The sequence below is a fragment of the Pieris brassicae genome, assembly GCF_905147105.1.
Source record: "Pieris brassicae chromosome W unlocalized genomic scaffold, ilPieBrab1.1 SUPER_W_unloc_1, whole genome shotgun sequence".
NCBI lineage: Eukaryota > Metazoa > Arthropoda > Insecta > Lepidoptera > Pieridae > Pieris > Pieris brassicae.
Window position 1 is genome coordinate 1,730,474 of NW_025575866.1, and position 20,396 is coordinate 1,750,869.

The window sequence follows — 20,396 nt, forward strand, 5'->3', positions numbered from 1 at the left end:
TATGCTCTCGGAGTGTAACTCCCATGATTTAGTTAATCGTTATGAAACGAATAACTGTATGTAGAGGAGAGTGCCTGCGTCTGGCTATTCTCTCGAAGTGTAACTCCCATGATTTAGTTAATCGTTATGAAACGAATAACTGTATGTAGAAGAGAGTGCCTGCGTCTGGCTATGCTCTCGGAGTGTAACTCCCATGATTTAGTTAATCGTTATGAAACGAATAACTGTATGTTGAAGAGAGTGCCTGCGTCTGGCTATGCTCTCGGAGTGTAACTCCCATGATTTAGTTAATCGTTATGAAACGAATAACTGTATGTAGAAGAGAGTGCCTGCGTCTGGCTATGCTCTCGGAGTGTAACTCCCATGATTTAGTTAATCGTTATGAAACGAATAACTGTATGTAGAAGAGAGTGCCTACGTCTGGCTATGTATGCTCTCGGAGTGTAACTCCCATGATTTAGTTAATCGTTATGAAACGAATAACTGTATGTTGAAGAGAGTGCCTGCGTCTGGCTATGCTCTCGGAGTGTAACTCCCATGATTTAGTTAATCGTTATGAAACGAATAACTGTATGTAGAAGAGAGTGCCTGCGTCTGGCTATGCTCTCGGAGTGTAACTCCCATGATTTAGTTAATCGTTATGAAACGAATAACTGTATGTAGAAGAGAGTGCCTGGGTCTGGCTATGCTCTCGGAGTGTAACTCCCATGATTTAGTTAATCGTTATGAAACGAATAACTGTATGTTGAAGAGAGAGCCTGCGTCTGGCTATGCTCTCGGAGTGTAACTCCCATGATTTAGTTAATCGTTATGAAACGAATAACTGTATGTTGAAGAGAGTGCCTGAGTCTGGCTATGCTCTCGGAGTGTAACTCCCATGATTTAGTTAATCGTTATGAAACGAATAACTGTATGTTGAAGAGAGTGCCTGCGTCTGGCTATGCTCTCGGAGTGTAACTCCCATGATTTAGTTAATCGTTATGAAACGAATAACTGTATGTTGAAGAGAGAGCCTGCGTCTGGCTATGCTCTCGGAGTGTAACTCCCATGATTTAGTTAATCGTTATGAAACGAATAACTGTATGTTGAAGAGAGTGCCTGCGTCTGGCTATGCTCTCGGAGTGTAACTCCCATGATTTAGTTAATCGTTATGAAACGAATAACTGTATGTTGAAGAGAGTGCCTGCGTCTGGCTATGCTCTCGGAGTGTAACTCCCATGATTTAGTTAATCGTTATGAAACGAATAACTGTATGTTGAAGAGAGTGCCTGAGTCTGGCTATGCTCTCGGAGTGTATCTCCCATGATTTAGTTAATCGTTATGAAACGAATAACTGTATGTAGAAGAGAGTGCCTGCGTCTGGCTATGCTCTCGGAGTGTAACTCCCATGATTTAGTTAATCGTTATGAAACGAATAACTGTATGTTGAAGAGAGTGCCTGCGTCTGGCTATGCTCTCGGAGTGTAACTCCCATGATTTAGTTAATCGTTATGAAACGAATAACTGTATGTTGAAGAGAGTGCCTGAGTCTGGCTATGCTCTCGGAGTGTAACTCCCATGATTTAGTTAATCGTTATGAAACGAATAACTGTATGTAGAAGAGAGTGCCTGCGTCTGGCTATGCTCTCGGAGTGTAACTCCCATGATTTAGTTAATCGTTATGAAACGAATAACTGTATGTTGAAGAGAGTGCCTGCGTCTGGCTATGCTCTCGGAGTGTAACTCCCATGATTTAGTTAATCGTTATGAAACGAATAACTGTATGTTGAAGAGAGTGCCTGAGTCTGGCTATGCTCTCGGAGTGTAACTCCCATGATTTAGTTAATCGTTATGAAACGAATAACTGTATGTAGAAGAGAGTGCCTGCGTCTGGCTATGCTCTCGGAGTGTAACTCCCATGATTTAGTTAATCGTTATGAAACGAATAACTGTATGTTGAAGAGAGTGCCTGCGTCTGGCTATGCTCTCGGAGTGTAACTCCCATGATTTAGTTAATCGTTATGAAACGAATAACTGTATGTTGAAGAGAGTGCCTGCGTCTGGCTATGCTCTCGGAGTGTAACTCCCATGATTTAGTTAATCGTTATGAAACGAATAACTGTATGTTGAAGAGAGTGCCTGCGTCTGGCTATGCTCTCGGAGTGTAACTCCCATGATTTAGTTAATCGTTATGAAACGAATAACTGTATGTAGAAGAGAGTGCCTACGTCTGGCGTTGTATGCTCTCGGAGTGTAACTCCCATGATTTAGTTAATCGTTATGAAACGAATAACTGTATATTGAAGAGAGTGCCTGCGTCTGGCTATGCTCTCGGAGTGTAACTCCCATGATTTAGTTAATCGTTATGAAACGAATAACTGTATGTAGAAGAGAGTGCCTACGTCTGGCTATGTATGCTCTCGGAGTGTAACTCCCATGATTTAGTTAATCGTTATGAAACGAATAACTGTATGTTGAAGAGAGTGCCTGCGTCTGGCTATGCTCTCGGAGTGTAACTCCCATGATTTAGTTAATCGTTATGAAACGAATAACTGTATGTTGAAGAGAGTGCCTGCGTCTGGCTATGCTCTCGGAGTGTAACTCCCATGATTTAGTTAATCGTTATGAAACGAATAACTGTATGTTGAAGAGAGTGCCTGAGTCTGGCTATGCTCTCGGAGTGTATCTCCCATGATTTAGTTAATCGTTATGAAACGAATAACTGTATGTAGAAGAGAGTGCCTGCGTCTGGCTATGCTCTCGGAGTGTAACTCCCATGATTTAGTTAATCGTTATGAAACGAATAACTGTATGTTGAAGAGAGTGCCTGCGTCTGGCTATGCTCTCGGAGTGTAACTCCCATGATTTAGTTAATCGTTATGAAACGAATAACTGTATGTTGAAGAGAGTGCCTGAGTCTGGCTATGCTCTCGGAGTGTAACTCCCATGATTTAGTTAATCGTTATGAAACGAATAACTGTATGTAGAAGAGAGTGCCTGCGTCTGGCTATGCTCTCGGAGTGTAACTCCCATGATTTAGTTAATCGTTATGAAACGAATAACTGTATGTTGAAGAGAGTGCCTGCGTCTGGCTATGCTCTCGGAGTGTAACTCCCATGATTTAGTTAATCGTTATGAAACGAATAACTGTATGTTGAAGAGAGTGCCTGAGTCTGGCTATGCTCTCGGAGTGTAACTCCCATGATTTAGTTAATCGTTATGAAACGAATAACTGTATGTAGAAGAGAGTGCCTGCGTCTGGCTATGCTCTCGGAGTGTAACTCCCATGATTTAGTTAATCGTTATGAAACGAATAACTGTATGTTGAAGAGAGTGCCTGCGTCTGGCTATGCTCTCGGAGTGTAACTCCCATGATTTAGTTAATCGTTATGAAACGAATAACTGTATGTTGAAGAGAGTGCCTGCGTCTGGCTATGCTCTCGGAGTGTAACTCCCATGATTTAGTTAATCGTTATGAAACGAATAACTGTATGTTGAAGAGAGTGCCTGCGTCTGGCTATGCTCTCGGAGTGTAACTCCCATGATTTAGTTAATCGTTATGAAACGAATAACTGTATGTAGAAGAGAGTGCCTACGTCTGGCGTTGTATGCTCTCGGAGTGTAACTCCCATGATTTAGTTAATCGTTATGAAACGAATAACTGTATATTGAAGAGAGTGCCTGCGTCTGGCTATGCTCTCGGAGTGTAACTCCCATGATTTAGTTAATCGTTATGAAACGAATAACTGTATGTTGAAGAGAGTGCCTGCGTCTGGCTATGCTCTCGGAGTGTAACTCCCATGATTTAGTTAATCGTTATGAAACGAATAACTGTATGTTGAAGAGAGTGCCTGAGTCTGGCTATGCTCTCGGAGTGTATCTCCCATGATTTAGTTAATCGTTATGAAACGAATAACTGTATGTAGAAGAGAGTGCCTGCGTCTGGCTATGCTCTCGGAGTGTAACTCCCATGATTTAGTTAATCGTTATGAAACGAATAACTGTATGTTGAAGAGAGTGCCTGCGTCTGGCTATGCTCTCGGAGTGTAACTCCCATGATTTAGTTAATCGTTATGAAACGAATAACTGTATGTTGAAGAGAGTGCCTGAGTCTGGCTATGCTCTCGGAGTGTAACTCCCATGATTTAGTTAATCGTTATGAAACGAATAACTGTATGTAGAAGAGAGTGCCTGCGTCTGGCTATGCTCTCGGAGTGTAACTCCCATGATTTAGTTAATCGTTATGAAACGAATAACTGTATGTTGAAGAGAGTGCCTGCGTCTGGCTATGCTCTCGGAGTGTAACTCCCATGATTTAGTTAATCGTTATGAAACGAATAACTGTATGTTGAAGAGAGTGCCTGAGTCTGGCTATGCTCTCGGAGTGTAACTCCCATGATTTAGTTAATCGTTATGAAACGAATAACTGTATGTAGAAGAGAGTGCCTGCGTCTGGCTATGCTCTCGGAGTGTAACTCCCATGATTTAGTTAATCGTTATGAAACGAATAACTGTATGTTGAAGAGAGTGCCTGCGTCTGGCTATGCTCTCGGAGTGTAACTCCCATGATTTAGTTAATCGTTATGTAACGAATAACTGTATGTTGAAGAGAGTGCCTGCGTCTGGCTATGCTCTCGGAGTGTAACTCCCATGATTTAGTTAATCGTTATGAAACGAATAACTGTATGTTGAAGAGAGTGCCTGCGTCTGGCTATGCTCTCGGAGTGTAACTCCCATGATTTAGTTAATCGTTATGAAACGAATAACTGTATGTAGAAGAGAGTGCCTACGTCTGGCGTTGTATGCTCTCGGAGTGTAACTCCCATGATTTAGTTAATCGTTATGAAACGAATAACTGTATATTGAAGAGAGTGCCTGCGTCTGGCTATGCTCTCGGAGTGTAACTCCCATGATTTAGTTAATCGTTATGAAACGAATAACTGTATGTAGAAGAGAGTGCCTACGTCTGGCTATGTATGCTCTCGGAGTGTAACTCCCATGATTTAGTTAATCGTTATGAAACGAATAACTGTATGTTGAAGAGAGTGCCTGCGTCTGGCTATGCTCTCGGAGTGTAACTCCCATGATTTAGTTAATCGTTATGAAACGAATAACTGTATGTTGAAGAGAGTGCCTGCGTCTGGCTATGCTCTCGGAGTGTAACTCCCATGATTTAGTTAATCGTTATGAAACGAATAACTGTATGTTGAAGAGAGTGCCTGAGTCTGGCTATGCTCTCGGAGTGTATCTCCCATGATTTAGTTAATCGTTATGAAACGAATAACTGTATGTAGAAGAGAGTGCCTGCGTCTGGCTATGCTCTCGGAGTGTAACTCCCATGATTTAGTTAATCGTTATGAAACGAATAACTGTATGTTGAAGAGAGTGCCTGCGTCTGGCTATGCTCTCGGAGTGTAACTCCCATGATTTAGTTAATCGTTATGAAACGAATAACTGTATGTTGAAGAGAGTGCCTGAGTCTGGCTATGCTCTCGGAGTGTAACTCCCATGATTTAGTTAATCGTTATGAAACGAATAACTGTATGTAGAAGAGAGTGCCTGCGTCTGGCTATGCTCTCGGAGTGTAACTCCCATGATTTAGTTAATCGTTATGAAACGAATAACTGTATGTTGAAGAGAGTGCCTGCGTCTGGCTATGCTCTCGGAGTGTAACTCCCATGATTTAGTTAATCGTTATGAAACGAATAACTGTATGTTGAAGAGAGTGCCTGAGTCTGGCTATGCTCTCGGAGTGTAACTCCCATGATTTAGTTAATCGTTATGAAACGAATAACTGTATGTAGAAGAGAGTGCCTGCGTCTGGCTATGCTCTCGGAGTGTAACTCCCATGATTTAGTTAATCGTTATGAAACGAATAACTGTATGTTGAAGAGAGTGCCTGCGTCTGGCTATGCTCTCGGAGTGTAACTCCCATGATTTAGTTAATCGTTATGAAACGAATAACTGTATGTTGAAGAGAGTGCCTGCGTCTGGCTATGCTCTCGGAGTGTAACTCCCATGATTTAGTTAATCGTTATGAAACGAATAACTGTATGTTGAAGAGAGTGCCTGCGTCTGGCTATGCTCTCGGAGTGTAACTCCCATGATTTAGTTAATCGTTATGAAACGAATAACTGTATGTAGAAGAGAGTGCCTACGTCTGGCGTTGTATGCTCTCGGAGTGTAACTCCCATGATTTAGTTAATCGTTATGAAACGAATAACTGTATATTGAAGAGAGTGCCTGCGTCTGGCTATGCTCTCGGAGTGTAACTCCCATGATTTAGTTAATCGTTATGAAACGAATAACTGTATGTAGAAGAGAGTGCCTACGTCTGGCTATGTATGCTCTCGGAGTGTAACTCCCATGATTTAGTTAATCGTTATGAAACGAATAACTGTATGTTGAAGAGAGTGCCTGCGTCTGGCTATGCTCTCGGAGTGTAACTCCCATGATTTAGTTAATCGTTATGAAACGAATAACTGTATGTTGAAGAGAGTGCCTGCGTCTGGCTATGCTCTCGGAGTGTAACTCCCATGATTTAGTTAATCGTTATGAAACGAATAACTGTATGTTGAAGAGAGTGCCTGAGTCTGGCTATGCTCTCGGAGTGTATCTCCCATGATTTAGTTAATCGTTATGAAACGAATAACTGTATGTTGAAGAGAGTGCCTGCGTCTGGCTATGCTCTCGGAGTGTAACTCCCATGATTTAGTTAATCGTTATGAAACGAATAACTGTATGTTGAAGAGAGTGCCTGCGTCTGGCTATGCTCTCGGAGTGTAACTCCCATGATTTAGTTAATCGTTATGAAACGAATAACTGTATGTTGAAGAGAGTGCCTGAGTCTGGCTATGCTCTCGGAGTGTAACTCCCATGATTTAGTTAATCGTTATGAAACGAATAACTGTATGTAGAAGAGAGTGCCTGCGTCTGGCTATGCTCTCGGAGTGTAACTCCCATGATTTAGTTAATCGTTATGAAACGAATAACTGTATGTTGAAGAGAGTGCCTGCGTCTGGCTATGCTCTCGGAGTGTAACTCCCATGATTTAGTTAATCGTTATGAAACGAATAACTGTATGTTGAAGAGAGTGCCTGAGTCTGGCTATGCTCTCGGAGTGTAACTCCCATGATTTAGTTAATCGTTATGAAACGAATAACTGTATGTAGAAGAGAGTGCCTGCGTCTGGCTATGCTCTCGGAGTGTAACTCCCATGATTTAGTTAATCGTTATGAAACGAATAACTGTATGTTGAAGAGAGTGCCTGCGTCTGGCTATGCTCTCGGAGTGTAACTCCCATGATTTAGTTAATCGTTATGAAACGAATAACTGTATGTTGAAGAGAGTGCCTGCGTCTGGCTATGCTCTCGGAGTGTAACTCCCATGATTTAGTTAATCGTTATGAAACGAATAACTGTATGTTGAAGAGAGTGCCTGCGTCTGGCTATGCTCTCGGAGTGTAACTCCCATGATTTAGTTAATCGTTATGAAACGAATAACTGTATGTTGAAGAGAGTGCCTGCGTCTGGCTATGCTCTCGGAGTTTAACTCCCATGATTTAGTTAATCGTTATGAAACGAATAACTGTATGTAGAAGAGAGTGCCTACGTCTGGCTATGTATGCTCTCGGAGTGTAACTCCCATGATTTAGTTAATCGTTATGAAACGAATAACTGTATGTAGAAGAGAGTGCCTACGTCTGGCTATGTATGCTCTCGGAGTGTAACTCCCATGATTTAGTTAATCGTTATGAAACGAATAACTGTATGTTGAAGAGAGTGCCTGCGTCTGGCTATGCTCTCGGAGTGTAACTCCCATGATTTAGTTAATCGTTATGAAACGAATAACTGTATGTAGAAGAGAGTGCCTGCGTCTGGCTATGCTCTCGGAGTGTAACTCCCATGATTTAGTTAATCGTTATGAAACGAATAACTGTATGTAGAAGAGAGTGCCTGCGTCTGGCTATGCTCTCGGAGTGTAACTCCCATGATTTAGTTAATCGTTATGAAACGAATAACTGTATGTTGAAGAGAGTGCCTGCGTCTGGCTATGCTCTCGGAGTGTAACTCCCATGATTTAGTTAATCGTTATGAAACGAATAACTGTATGTTGAAGAGAGTGCCTGCGTCTGGCTATGCTCTCGGAGTGTAACTCCCATGATTTAGTTAATCGTTATGAAACGAATAACTGTATGTAGAAGAGAGTGCCTGCGTCTGGCTATGCTCTCGGAGTGTAACTCCCATGATTTAGTTAATCGTTATGAAACGAATAACTGTATGTTGAAGAGAGTGCCTGCGTCTGGCTATGCTCTCGGAGTGTAACTCCCATGATTTAGTTAATCGTTATGAAACGAATAACTGTATGTAGAAGAGAGTGCCTGCGTCTGGCTATGCTCTCGGAGTGTAACTCCCATGATTTAGTTAATCGTTATGAAACGAATAACTGTATGTAGAAGAGAGTGCCTGCGTCTGGCTATGCTCTCGGAGTGTAACTCCCATGATTTAGTTAATCGTTATGAAACGAATAACTGTATGTAGAAGAGAGTGCCTGCGTCTGGCTATGCTCTCGGAGTGTAACTCCCATGATTTAGTTAATCGTTATGAAACGAATAACTGTATGTAGAAGAGAGTGCCTACGTCTGGCTATGTATGCTCTCGGAGTGTAACTCCCATGATTTAGTTAATCGTTATGAAACGAATAACTGTATGTTCAAGAGAGTGCCTGCGTCTGGCTATGCTCTCGGAGTGTAACTCCCATGATTTAGTTAATCGTTATGAAACGAATAACTGTATGTAGAAGAGAGTGCCTGCGTCTGGCTATGCTCTCGGAGTGTAACTCCCATGATTTAGTTAATCGTTATGAAACGAATAACTGTATGTAGAAGAGAGTGCCTGGGTCTGGCTATGCTCTCGGAGTGTAACTCCCATGATTTAGTTAATCGTTATGAAACGAATAACTGTATGTTGAAGAGAGAGCCTGCGTCTGGCTATGCTCTCGGAGTGTAACTCCCATGATTTAGTTAATCGTTATGAAACGAATAACTGTATGTTGAAGAGAGTGCCTGAGTCTGGCTATGCTCTCGGAGTGTAACTCCCATGATTTAGTTAATCGTTATGAAACGAATAACTGTATGTTGAAGAGAGTGCCTGCGTCTGGCTATGCTCTCGGAGTGTAACTCCCATGATTTAGTTAATCGTTATGAAACGAATAACTGTATGTTGAAGAGAGAGCCTGCGTCTGGCTATGCTCTCGGAGTGTAACTCCCATGATTTAGTTAATCGTTATGAAACGAATAACTGTATGTTGAAGAGAGTGCCTGCGTCTGGCTATGCTCTCGGAGTGTAACTCCCATGATTTAGTTAATCGTTATGAAACGAATAACTGTATGTTGAAGAGAGTGCCTGCGTCTGGCTATGCTCTCGGAGTGTAACTCCCATGATTTAGTTAATCGTTATGAAACGAATAAATGTATGTTGAAGAGAGTGCCTGAGTCTGGCTATGCTCTCGGAGTGTATCTCCCATGATTTAGTTAATCGTTATGAAACGAATAACTGTATGTAGAAGAGAGTGCCTGCGTCTGGCTATGCTCTCGGAGTGTAACTCCCATGATTTAGTTAATCGTTATGAAACGAATAACTGTATGTTGAAGAGAGTGCCTGCGTCTGGCTATGCTCTCGGAGTGTAACTCCCATGATTTAGTTAATCGTTATGAAACGAATAACTGTATGTTGAAGAGAGTGCCTGAGTCTGGCTATGCTCTCGGAGTGTAACTCCCATGATTTAGTTAATCGTTATGAAACGAATAACTGTATGTAGAAGAGAGTGCCTGCGTCTGGCTATGCTCTCGGAGTGTAACTCCCATGATTTAGTTAATCGTTATGAAACGAATAACTGTATGTTGAAGAGAGTGCCTGCGTCTGGCTATGCTCTCGGAGTGTAACTCCCATGATTTAGTTAATCGTTATGAAACGAATAACTGTATGTTGAAGAGAGTGCCTGAGTCTGGCTATGCTCTCGGAGTGTAACTCCCATGATTTAGTTAATCGTTATGAAACGAATAACTGTATGTAGAAGAGAGTGCCTGCGTCTGGCTATGCTCTCGGAGTGTAACTCCCATGATTTAGTTAATCGTTATGAAACGAATAACTGTATGTTGAAGAGAGTGCCTGCGTCTGGCTATGCTCTCGGAGTGTAACTCCCATGATTTAGTTAATCGTTATGAAACGAATAACTGTATGTTGAAGAGAGTGCCTGCGTCTGGCTATGCTCTCGGAGTGTAACTCCCATGATTTAGTTAATCGTTATGAAACGAATAACTGTATGTTGAAGAGAGTGCCTGCGTCTGGCTATGCTCTCGGAGTGTAACTCCCATGATTTAGTTAATCGTTATGAAACGAATAACTGTATGTAGAAGAGAGTGCCTACGTCTGGCATTGTATGCTCTCGGAGTGTAACTCCCATGATTTAGTTAATCGTTATGAAACGAATAACTGTATATTGAAGAGAGTGCCTGCGTCTGGCTATGCTCTCGGAGTGTAACTCCCATGATTTAGTTAATCGTTATGAAACGAATAACTGTATGTAGAAGAGAGTGCCTACGTCTGGCTATGTATGCTCTCGGAGTGTAACTCCCATGATTTAGTTAATCGTTATGAAACGAATAACTGTATGTTGAAGAGAGTGCCTGCGTCTGGCTATGCTCTCGGAGTGTAACTCCCATGATTTAGTTAATCGTTATGAAACGAATAACTGTATGTAGAAGAGAGTGCCTGCGTCTGGCTATGCTCTCGGAGTGTAACTCCCATGCTTTAGTTAATCGTTATGAAACGAATAACTGTATGTAGAAGAGAGTGCCTGCGTCTGGCTATGCTCTCGGAGTGTAACTCCCATGATTTAGTTAATCGTTATGAAACGAATAACTGTATGTAGAAGAGAGTGCCTGGGTCTGGCTATGCTCTCGGAGTGTAACTCCCATGATTTAGTTAATCGTTATGAAACGAATAACTGTATGTTGAAGAGAGTGCCTGCGTCTGGCTATGCTCTCGGAGTGTAACTCCCATGATTTAGTTAATCGTTATGAAACGAATAACTGTATGTTGAAGAGAGAGCCTGCGTCTGGCTATGCTCTCGGAGTGTAACTCCCATGATTTAGTTAATCGTTATGAAACGAATAACTGTATGTAGAAGAGAGTGCCTGCGTCTGGCTATGCTCTCGGAGTGTAACTCCCATGATTTAGTTAATCGTTATGAAACGAATAACTGTATGTTGAAGAGAGTGCCTGCGTCTGGCTATGCTCTCGGAGTTTAACTCCCATGATTTAGTTAATCGTTATGAAACGAATAACTGTATGTAGAAGAGAGTGCCTACGTCTGGCTATGTATGCTCTCGGAGTGTAACTCCCATGATTTAGTTAATCGTTATGAAACGAATAACTGTATGTAGAAGAGAGTGCCTACGTCTGGCTATGTATGCTCTCGGAGTGTAACTCCCATGATTTAGTTAATCGTTATGAAACGAATAACTGTATGTAGAAGAGAGTGCCTGCGTCTGGCTATGCTCTCGGAGTGTAACTCCCATGATTTAGTTAATCGTTATGAAACGAATAACTGTATGTTGAAGAGAGTGCCTGAGTCTGGCTATGCTCTCGGAGTGTAACTCCCATGATTTAGTTAATCGTTATGAAACGAATAACTGTATGTAGAAGAGAGTGCCTGCGTCTGGCTATGCTCTCGGAGTGTAACTCCCATGATTTAGTTAATCGTTATGAAACGAATAACTGTATGTTGAAGAGAGTGCCTGCGTCTGGCTATGCTCTCGGAGTGTAACTCCCATGATTTAGTTAATCGTTATGAAACGAATAACTGTATGTTGAAGAGAGTGCCTGAGTCTGGCTATGCTCTCGGAGTGTAACTCCCATGATTTAGTTAATCGTTATGAAACGAATAACTGTATGTAGAAGAGAGTGCCTGCGTCTGGCTATGCTCTCGGAGTGTAACTCCCATGATTTAGTTAATCGTTATGAAACGAATAACTGTATGTTGAAGAGAGTGCCTGCGTCTGGCTATGCTCTCGGAGTGTAACTCCCATGATTTAGTTAATCGTTATGAAACGAATAACTGTATGTTGAAGAGAGTGCCTGCGTCTGGCTATGCTCTCGGAGTGTAACTCCCATGATTTAGTTAATCGTTATGAAACGAATAACTGTATGTTGAAGAGAGTGCCTGCGTCTGGCTATGCTCTCGGAGTGTAACTCCCATGATTTAGTTAATCGTTATGAAACGAATAACTGTATGTAGAAGAGAGTGCCTACGTCTGGCATTGTATGCTCTCGGAGTGTAACTCCCATGATTTAGTTAATCGTTATGAAACGAATAACTGTATATTGAAGAGAGTGCCTGCGTCTGGCTATGCTCTCGGAGTGTAACTCCCATGATTTAGTTAATCGTTATGAAACGAATAACTGTATGTAGAAGAGAGTGCCTACGTCTGGCTATGTATGCTCTCGGAGTGTAACTCCCATGATTTAGTTAATCGTTATGAAACGAATAACTGTATGTTGAAGAGAGTGCCTGCGTCTGGCTATGCTCTCGGAGTGTAACTCCCATGATTTAGTTAATCGTTATGAAACGAATAACTGTATGTAGAAGAGAGTGCCTGCGTCTGGCTATGCTCTCGGAGTGTAACTCCCATGCTTTAGTTAATCGTTATGAAACGAATAACTGTATGTAGAAGAGAGTGCCTGCGTCTGGCTATGCTCTCGGAGTGTAACTCCCATGATTTAGTTAATCGTTATGAAACGAATAACTGTATGTAGAAGAGAGTGCCTGGGTCTGGCTATGCTCTCGGAGTGTAACTCCCATGATTTAGTTAATCGTTATGAAACGAATAACTGTATGTTGAAGAGAGTGCCTGCGTCTGGCTATGCTCTCGGAGTGTAACTCCCATGATTTAGTTAATCGTTATGAAACGAATAACTGTATGTTGAAGAGAGAGCCTGCGTCTGGCTATGCTCTCGGAGTGTAACTCCCATGATTTAGTTAATCGTTATGAAACGAATAACTGTATGTAGAAGAGAGTGCCTGCGTCTGGCTATGCTCTCGGAGTGTAACTCCCATGATTTAGTTAATCGTTATGAAACGAATAACTGTATGTTGAAGAGAGTGCCTGCGTCTGGCTATGCTCTCGGAGTTTAACTCCCATGATTTAGTTAATCGTTATGAAACGAATAACTGTATGTAGAAGAGAGTGCCTACGTCTGGCTATGTATGCTCTCGGAGTGTAACTCCCATGATTTAGTTAATCGTTATGAAACGAATAACTGTATGTAGAAGAGAGTGCCTACGTCTGGCTATGTATGCTCTCGGAGTGTAACTCCCATGATTTAGTTAATCGTTATGAAACGAATAACTGTATGTAGAAGAGAGTGCCTGCGTCTGGCTATGCTCTCGGAGTGTAACTCCCATGATTTAGTTAATCGTTATGAAACGAATAACTGTATGTTGAAGAGAGTGCCTGAGTCTGGCTATGCTCTCGGAGTGTAACTCCCATGATTTAGTTAATCGTTATGAAACGAATAACTGTATGTAGAAGAGAGTGCCTACGTCTGGCTATGTATGCTCTCGGAGTGTAACTCCCATGATTTAGTTAATCGTTATGAAACGAATAACTGTATGTTGAAGAGAGTGCCTGCGTCTGGCTATGCTCTCGGAGTGTAACTCCCATGATTTAGTTAATCGTTATGAAACGAATAACTGTATGTTGAAGAGAGAGCCTGCGTCTGGCTATGCTCTCGGAGTGTAACTCCCATGATTTAGTTAATCGTTATGAAACGAATAACTGTATGTTGAAGAGAGTGCCTGCGTCTGGCTATGCTCTCGGAATGTAACTCCCATGATTTAGTTAATCGTTATGAAACGAATAACTGTATGTTGAAGAGAGTGCCTGCGTCTGGCTATGCTCTCGGAGTGTAACTCCCATGATTTAGTTAATCGTTATGAAACGAATAACTGTATGTTGAAGAGAGTGACTGAGTCTGGCTATGCTCTCGGAGTGTATCTCCCATGATTTAGTTAATCGTTATGAAACGAATAACTGTATGTAGAAGAGAGTGCCTGCGTCTGGCTATGCTCTCGGAGTGTAACTCCCATGATTTAGTTAATCGTTATGAAACGAATAACTGTATGTTGAAGAGAGTGCCTGCGTCTGGCTATGCTCTCGGAGTGTAACTCCCATGATTTAGTTAATCGTTATGAAACGAATAACTGTATGTTGAAGAGAGTGCCTGAGTCTGGCTATGCTCTCGGAGTGTAACTCCCATGATTTAGTTAATCGTTATGAAACGAATAACTGTATGTAGAAGAGAGTGCCTGCGTCTGGCTATGCTCTCGGAGTGTAACTCCCATGATTTAGTTAATCGTTATGAAACGAATAACTGTATGTTGAAGAGAGTGCCTGCGTCTGGCTATGCTCTCGGAGTGTAACTCCCATGATTTAGTTAATCGTTATGAAACGAATAACTGTATGTTGAAGAGAGTGCCTGAGTCTGGCTATGCTCTCGGAGTGTAACTCCCATGATTTAGTTAATCGTTATGAAACGAATAACTGTATGTAGAAGAGAGTGCCTGCGTCTGGCTATGCTCTCGGAGTGTAACTCCCATGATTTAGTTAATCGTTATGAAACGAATAACTGTATGTTGAAGAGAGTGCCTGCGTCTGGCTATGCTCTCGGAGTGTAACTCCCATGATTTAGTTAATCGTTATGAAACGAATAACTGTATGTTGAAGAGAGTGCCTGCGTCTGGCTATGCTCTCGGAGTGTAACTCCCATGATTTAGTTAATCGTTATGAAACGAATAACTGTATGTTGAAGAGAGTGCCTGCGTCTGGCTATGCTCTCGGAGTGTAACTCCCATGATTTAGTTAATCGTTATGAAACGAATAACTGTATGTAGAAGAGAGTGCCTACGTCTGGCGTTGTATGCTCTCGGAGTGTAACTCCCATGATTTAGTTAATCGTTATGAAACGAATAACTGTATATTGAAGAGAGTGCCTGCGTCTGGCTATGCTCTCGGAGTGTAACTCCCATGATTTAGTTAATCGTTATGAAACGAATAACTGTATGTAGAAGAGAGTGCCTACGTCTGGCTATGTATGCTCTCGGAGTGTAACTCCCATGATTTAGTTAATCGTTATGAAACGAATAACTGTATGTTGAAGAGAGTGCCTGCGTCTGGCTATGCTCTCGGAGTGTAACTCCCATGATTTAGTTAATCGTTATGAAACGAATAACTGTATGTTGAAGAGAGAGCCTGCGTCTGGCTATGCTCTCGGAGTGTAACTCCCATGATTTAGTTAATCGTTATGAAACGAATAACTGTAGGTAGAAGAGAGTGCCTACGTCTGGCTATGTATGCTCTCGGAGTGTAACTCCCATGATTTAGTTAATCGTTATGAAACGAATAACTGTATGTTGAAGAGAGTGCCTGCGTCTGGCTATGCTCTCGGAGTTTAACTCCCATGATTTAGTTAATCGTTATGAAACGAATAACTGTATGTAGAAGAGAGTGCCTACGTCTGGCTATGTATGCTCTCGGAGTGTAACTCCCATGATTTAGTTAATCGTTATGAAACGAATAACTGTATGTTGAAGAGAGTGCCTGCGTCTGGCTATGCTCTCGGAGTGTAACTCCCATGATTTAGTTAATCGTTATGAAACGAATAACTGTATGTAGAAGAGAGTGCCTGCGTCTGGCTATGCTCTCGGAGTGTAACTCCCATGATTTAGTTAATCGTTATGAAACGAATAACTGTATGTTGAAGAGAGTGCCTGAGTCTGGCTATGCTCTCGGAGTGTAACTCCCATGATTTAGTTAATCGTTATGAAACGAATAACTGTATGTTGAAGAGAGTGCCTGCGTCTGGCTATGCTCTCGGAGTGTAACTCCCATGATTTAGTTAATCGTTATGAAACGAATAACTGTATGTTGAAGAGAGAGCCTGCGTCTGGCTATGCTCTCGGAGTGTAACTCCCATGATTTAGTTAATCGTTATGAAACGAATAACTGTATGTTGAAGAGAGTGCCTGAGTCTGGCTATGCTTTCGGAGTGTAACTCCCATGATTTAGTTAATCGTTATGAAACGAATAACTGTATGTAGAAGAGAGTGCCTGCGTCTGGCTATGCTCTCGGAGTGTAACTCCCATGATTTAGTTAATCGTTATGAAACGAATAACTGTATGTAGAAGAGAGTGCCTGCGTCTGGCTATGCTCTCGGAGTGTAACTCCCATGATTTAGTTAATCGTTATGAAACGAATAACTGTATGTAGAAGAGAGTGCCTGCGTCTGGCTATGCTCTCGGAGTGTAACTCCCATGATTTAGTTAATCGTTATGAAACGAATAACTGTATGTTGAAGAGAGTGCCTGCGTCTGGCTATGCTCTCGGAGTGTAACTCCCATGATTTAGTTAATCGTTATGAAACGAATAACTATGTTGAAGAGAGTGCCTGCGTCTGGCTATGCTCTCGGAGTGTAACTCCCATGATTTAGTTAATCGTTATGAAACGAATAACTGTATGTTGAAGAGAGTGCCTGAGTCTGGCTATGCTCTCGGAGTGTATCTCCCATGATTTAGTTAATCGTTATGAAACGAATAACTGTATGTAGAAGAGAGTGCCTGCGTCTGGCTATGCTCTCGGAGTGTAACTCCCATGATTTAGTTAATCGTTATGAAACGAATAACTGTATGTTGAAGAGAGTGCCTGCGTCTGGCTATGCTCTCGGAGTGTAACTCCCATGATTTAGTTAATCGTTATGAAACGAATAACTGTATGTTGAAGAGAGTGCCTGAGTCTGGCTATGCTCTCGGAGTGTAACTCCCATGATTTAGTTAATCGTTATGAAACGAATAACTGTATGTAGAAGAGAGTGCCTGCGTCTGGCTATGCTCTCGGAGTGTAACTCCCATGATTTAGTTAATCGTTATGAAACGAATAACTGTATGTAGAAGAGAGTGCCTACGTCTGGCTATGTAAGCTCTCGGAGTGTAACTCCCATGATTTAGTTAATCGTTATGAAACGAATAACTGTATGTTGAAGAGAGTGCCTGCGTCTGGCTATGCTCTCGGAGTGTAACTCCCATGATTTAGTTAATCGTTATGAAACGAATAACTGTATGTAGAAGAGAGTGCCTGCGTCTGGCTATGCTCTCGGAGTGTAACTCCCATGATTTAGTTAATCGTTATGAAACGAATAACTGTATGTTGAAGAGAGTGCCTGAGTCTGGCTATGCTCTCGGAGTGTAACTCCCATGATTTAGTTAATCGTTATGAAACGAATAACTGTATGTTGAAGAGAGTGCCTGCGTCTGGCTATGCTCTCGGAGTGTAACTCCCATGATTTAGTTAATCGTTATGAAACGAATAACTGTATGTTGAAGAGAGAGCCTGCGTCTGGCTATGCTCTCGGAGTGTAACTCCCATGATTTAGTTAATCGTTATGAAACGAATAACTGTATGTTGAAGAGAGTGCCTGAGTCTGGCTATGCTCTCGGAGTGTAACTCCCATGATTTAGTTAATCGTTATGAAACGAATAACTGTATGTAGAAGAGAGTGCCTGCGTCTGGCTATGCTCTCGGAGTGTAACTCCCATGATTTAGTTAATCGTTATGAAACGAATAACTGTATGTAGAAGAGAGTGCCTGCGTCTGGCTATGCTCTCGGAGTGTAACTCCCATGATTTAGTTAATCGTTATGAAACGAATAACTGTATGTAGAAGAGAGTGCCTGCGTCTGGCTATGCTCTCGGAGTGTAACTCCCATGATTTAGTTAATCGTTATGAAACGAATAACTGTATGTAGAAGAGAGTGCCTGCGTCTGGCTATGCTCTCGGAGTGTAACTCCCATGATTTAGTTAATCATTATGAAACGAATAACTGTATGTAGAAGAGAGTGCCTGCGTCTGGCTATGCTCTCGGAGTGTAACTCCCATGATTTAGTTAATCGTTATGAAACGAATAACTGTATGTAGAAGAGAGTGCCTACGTCTGGCTATGTATGCTCTCGGAGTGTAACTCCCATGATTTAGTTAATCGTTATGAAACGAATAACTGTATGTTGAAGAGAGTGCCTGCGTCTGGCTATGCTCTCGGAGTGTAACTCCCATGATTTAGTTAATCGTTATGAAACGAATAACTGTATGTTGAAGAGAGTGCCTGAGTCTGGCTATGCTCTCGGAGTGTAACTCCCATGATTTAGTTAATCGTTATGAAACGAATAACTGTATGTAGAAGAGAGTGCCTGCGTCTGGCTATGCTCTCGGAGTGTAACTCCCATGATTTAGTTAATCGTTATGAAACGAATAACTGTATGTTGAAGAGAGTGCCTGCGTCTGGCTATGCTCTCGGAGTGTAACTCCCATGATTTAGTTAATCGTTATGAAACGAATAACTGTATGTAGAAGAGAGTGCCTACGTCTGGCTATGTATGCTCTCGGAGTGTAACTCCCATGATTTAGTTAATCGTTATGAAACGAATAACTGTATGTTGAAGAGAGTGCCTGCGTCTGGCTATGCTCTCGGAGTGTAACTCCCATGATTTAGTTAATCGTTATGAAACGAATAACTGTATGTTGAAAAGAGTGCCTGCGTCTGGCTATGCTCTCGGAGTGTAACTCCCATGATTTAGTTAATCGTTATGAAACGAATAACTGTATGTAGAAGAGAGTGCCTGCGTCTGGCTATGCTCTCGGAGTGTAACTCCCATGATTTAGTTAATCGTTATGAAACGAATAACTGTATGTAGAAGAGAGTGCCTGCGTCTGGCTATGCTCTCGGAGTGTAACTCCCATGATTTAGTTAATCGTTATGAAACGAATAACTGTATGTAGAAGAGAGTGCCTGCGTCTGGCTATGCTCTCGGAGTGTAACTCCCATGATTTAGTTAATCGTTATGAAACGAATAACTGTATGTAGAAGAGAGTGCCTGCGTCTGGCTATGCTCTCGGAGTGTAACTCCCATGATTTAGTTAATCGTTATGAAACGAATAACTGTATGTAGAAGAGAGTGCCTGCGTCTGGCTATGCTCTCGGAGTGTAACTCCCATGATTTAGTTAATCGTTATGAAACGAATAACTGTATGTAGAAGAGAGTGCCTACGTCTGGCTATGTATGCTCTCGGAGTGTAACTCCCATGATTTAGTTAATCGTTATGAAACGAATAACTGTATATTGAAGAGAGTGCCTGCGTCTGGCTATGCTCTCGGAGTGTAACTCCCATGATTTAGTTAATCGTTATGAAACGAATAACTGTATGTAGAAGAGAGTGCCTACGTCTGGATATGTATGCTCTCGGAGTGTAACTCCCATGTTTTAGTTAATCGTTATGAAACGAATAACTGTATATTGAAGAGAGTGCCTGCGTCTGGCTATGCTCTCGGAGTGTAACTCCCATGATTTAGTTAATCGTTATGAAACGAATAACTGTATGTAGAAGAGAGTGCCTACGTCTGGCTATGTATGCTCTCGGAGTGTAACTCCCATGATTTAGTTAATCGTTATGAAACGAATAACTGTATGTTGAAGAGAGTGCCTGCGTCTGGCTATGCTCTCGGAGTGTAACTCCCATGATTTAGTTAATCGTTATGAAACGAATAACTGTATGTTGAAGAGAGTGCCTGCGTCTGGCTATGCTCTCGGAGTGTAACTCCCATGATTTAGCTAATCGTTATGAAACGAATAACTGTATGTTGAAGAGAGTGCCTGCGTCTGGCTATGCTCTCGGAGTGTAACTCCCATGATTTAGTTAATCGTTATGAAACGAATAACTGTATGTTGAAGAGAGTGCCTGCGTCTGGCTATGCTCTCGGAGTGTAACTCCCATGATTTAGTTAATCGTTATGAAACGAATAACTGTATGTTGAAGAGAGTGCCTGAGTCTGGCTATGCTCTCGGAGTGTAACTCCCATGATTTAGTTAATCGTTATGAAACGAATAACTGTATGTAGAAGAGAGTGCCTGCGTCTGGCTATGCTCTCGGAGTGTAACTCCCATGATTTAGTTAATCGTTATGAAACGAATAACTGTATGTAGAAGAGAGTGCCTGCGTCTGGCTATGCTCTCGGAGTGTAACTCCCATGATTTAGTTAATCGTTATGAAACGAATAACTGTATGTTGAAGAGAGTGCCTGCGTCTGGCTATGCTCTCGGAGTGTAACTCCCATGATTTAGTTAATCGTTATGAAACGAATAACTGTATGTTGAAGAGAGTGCCTGCGTCTGGCTATGCTCTCGGAGTGTAACTCCCATGATTTAGTTAATCGTTATGAAACGAATAACTGTATGTTGAAGAGAGTGCCTGAGTCTGGCTATGCTCTCGGAGTGTATCTCCCATGATTTAGTTAATCGTTATGAAAC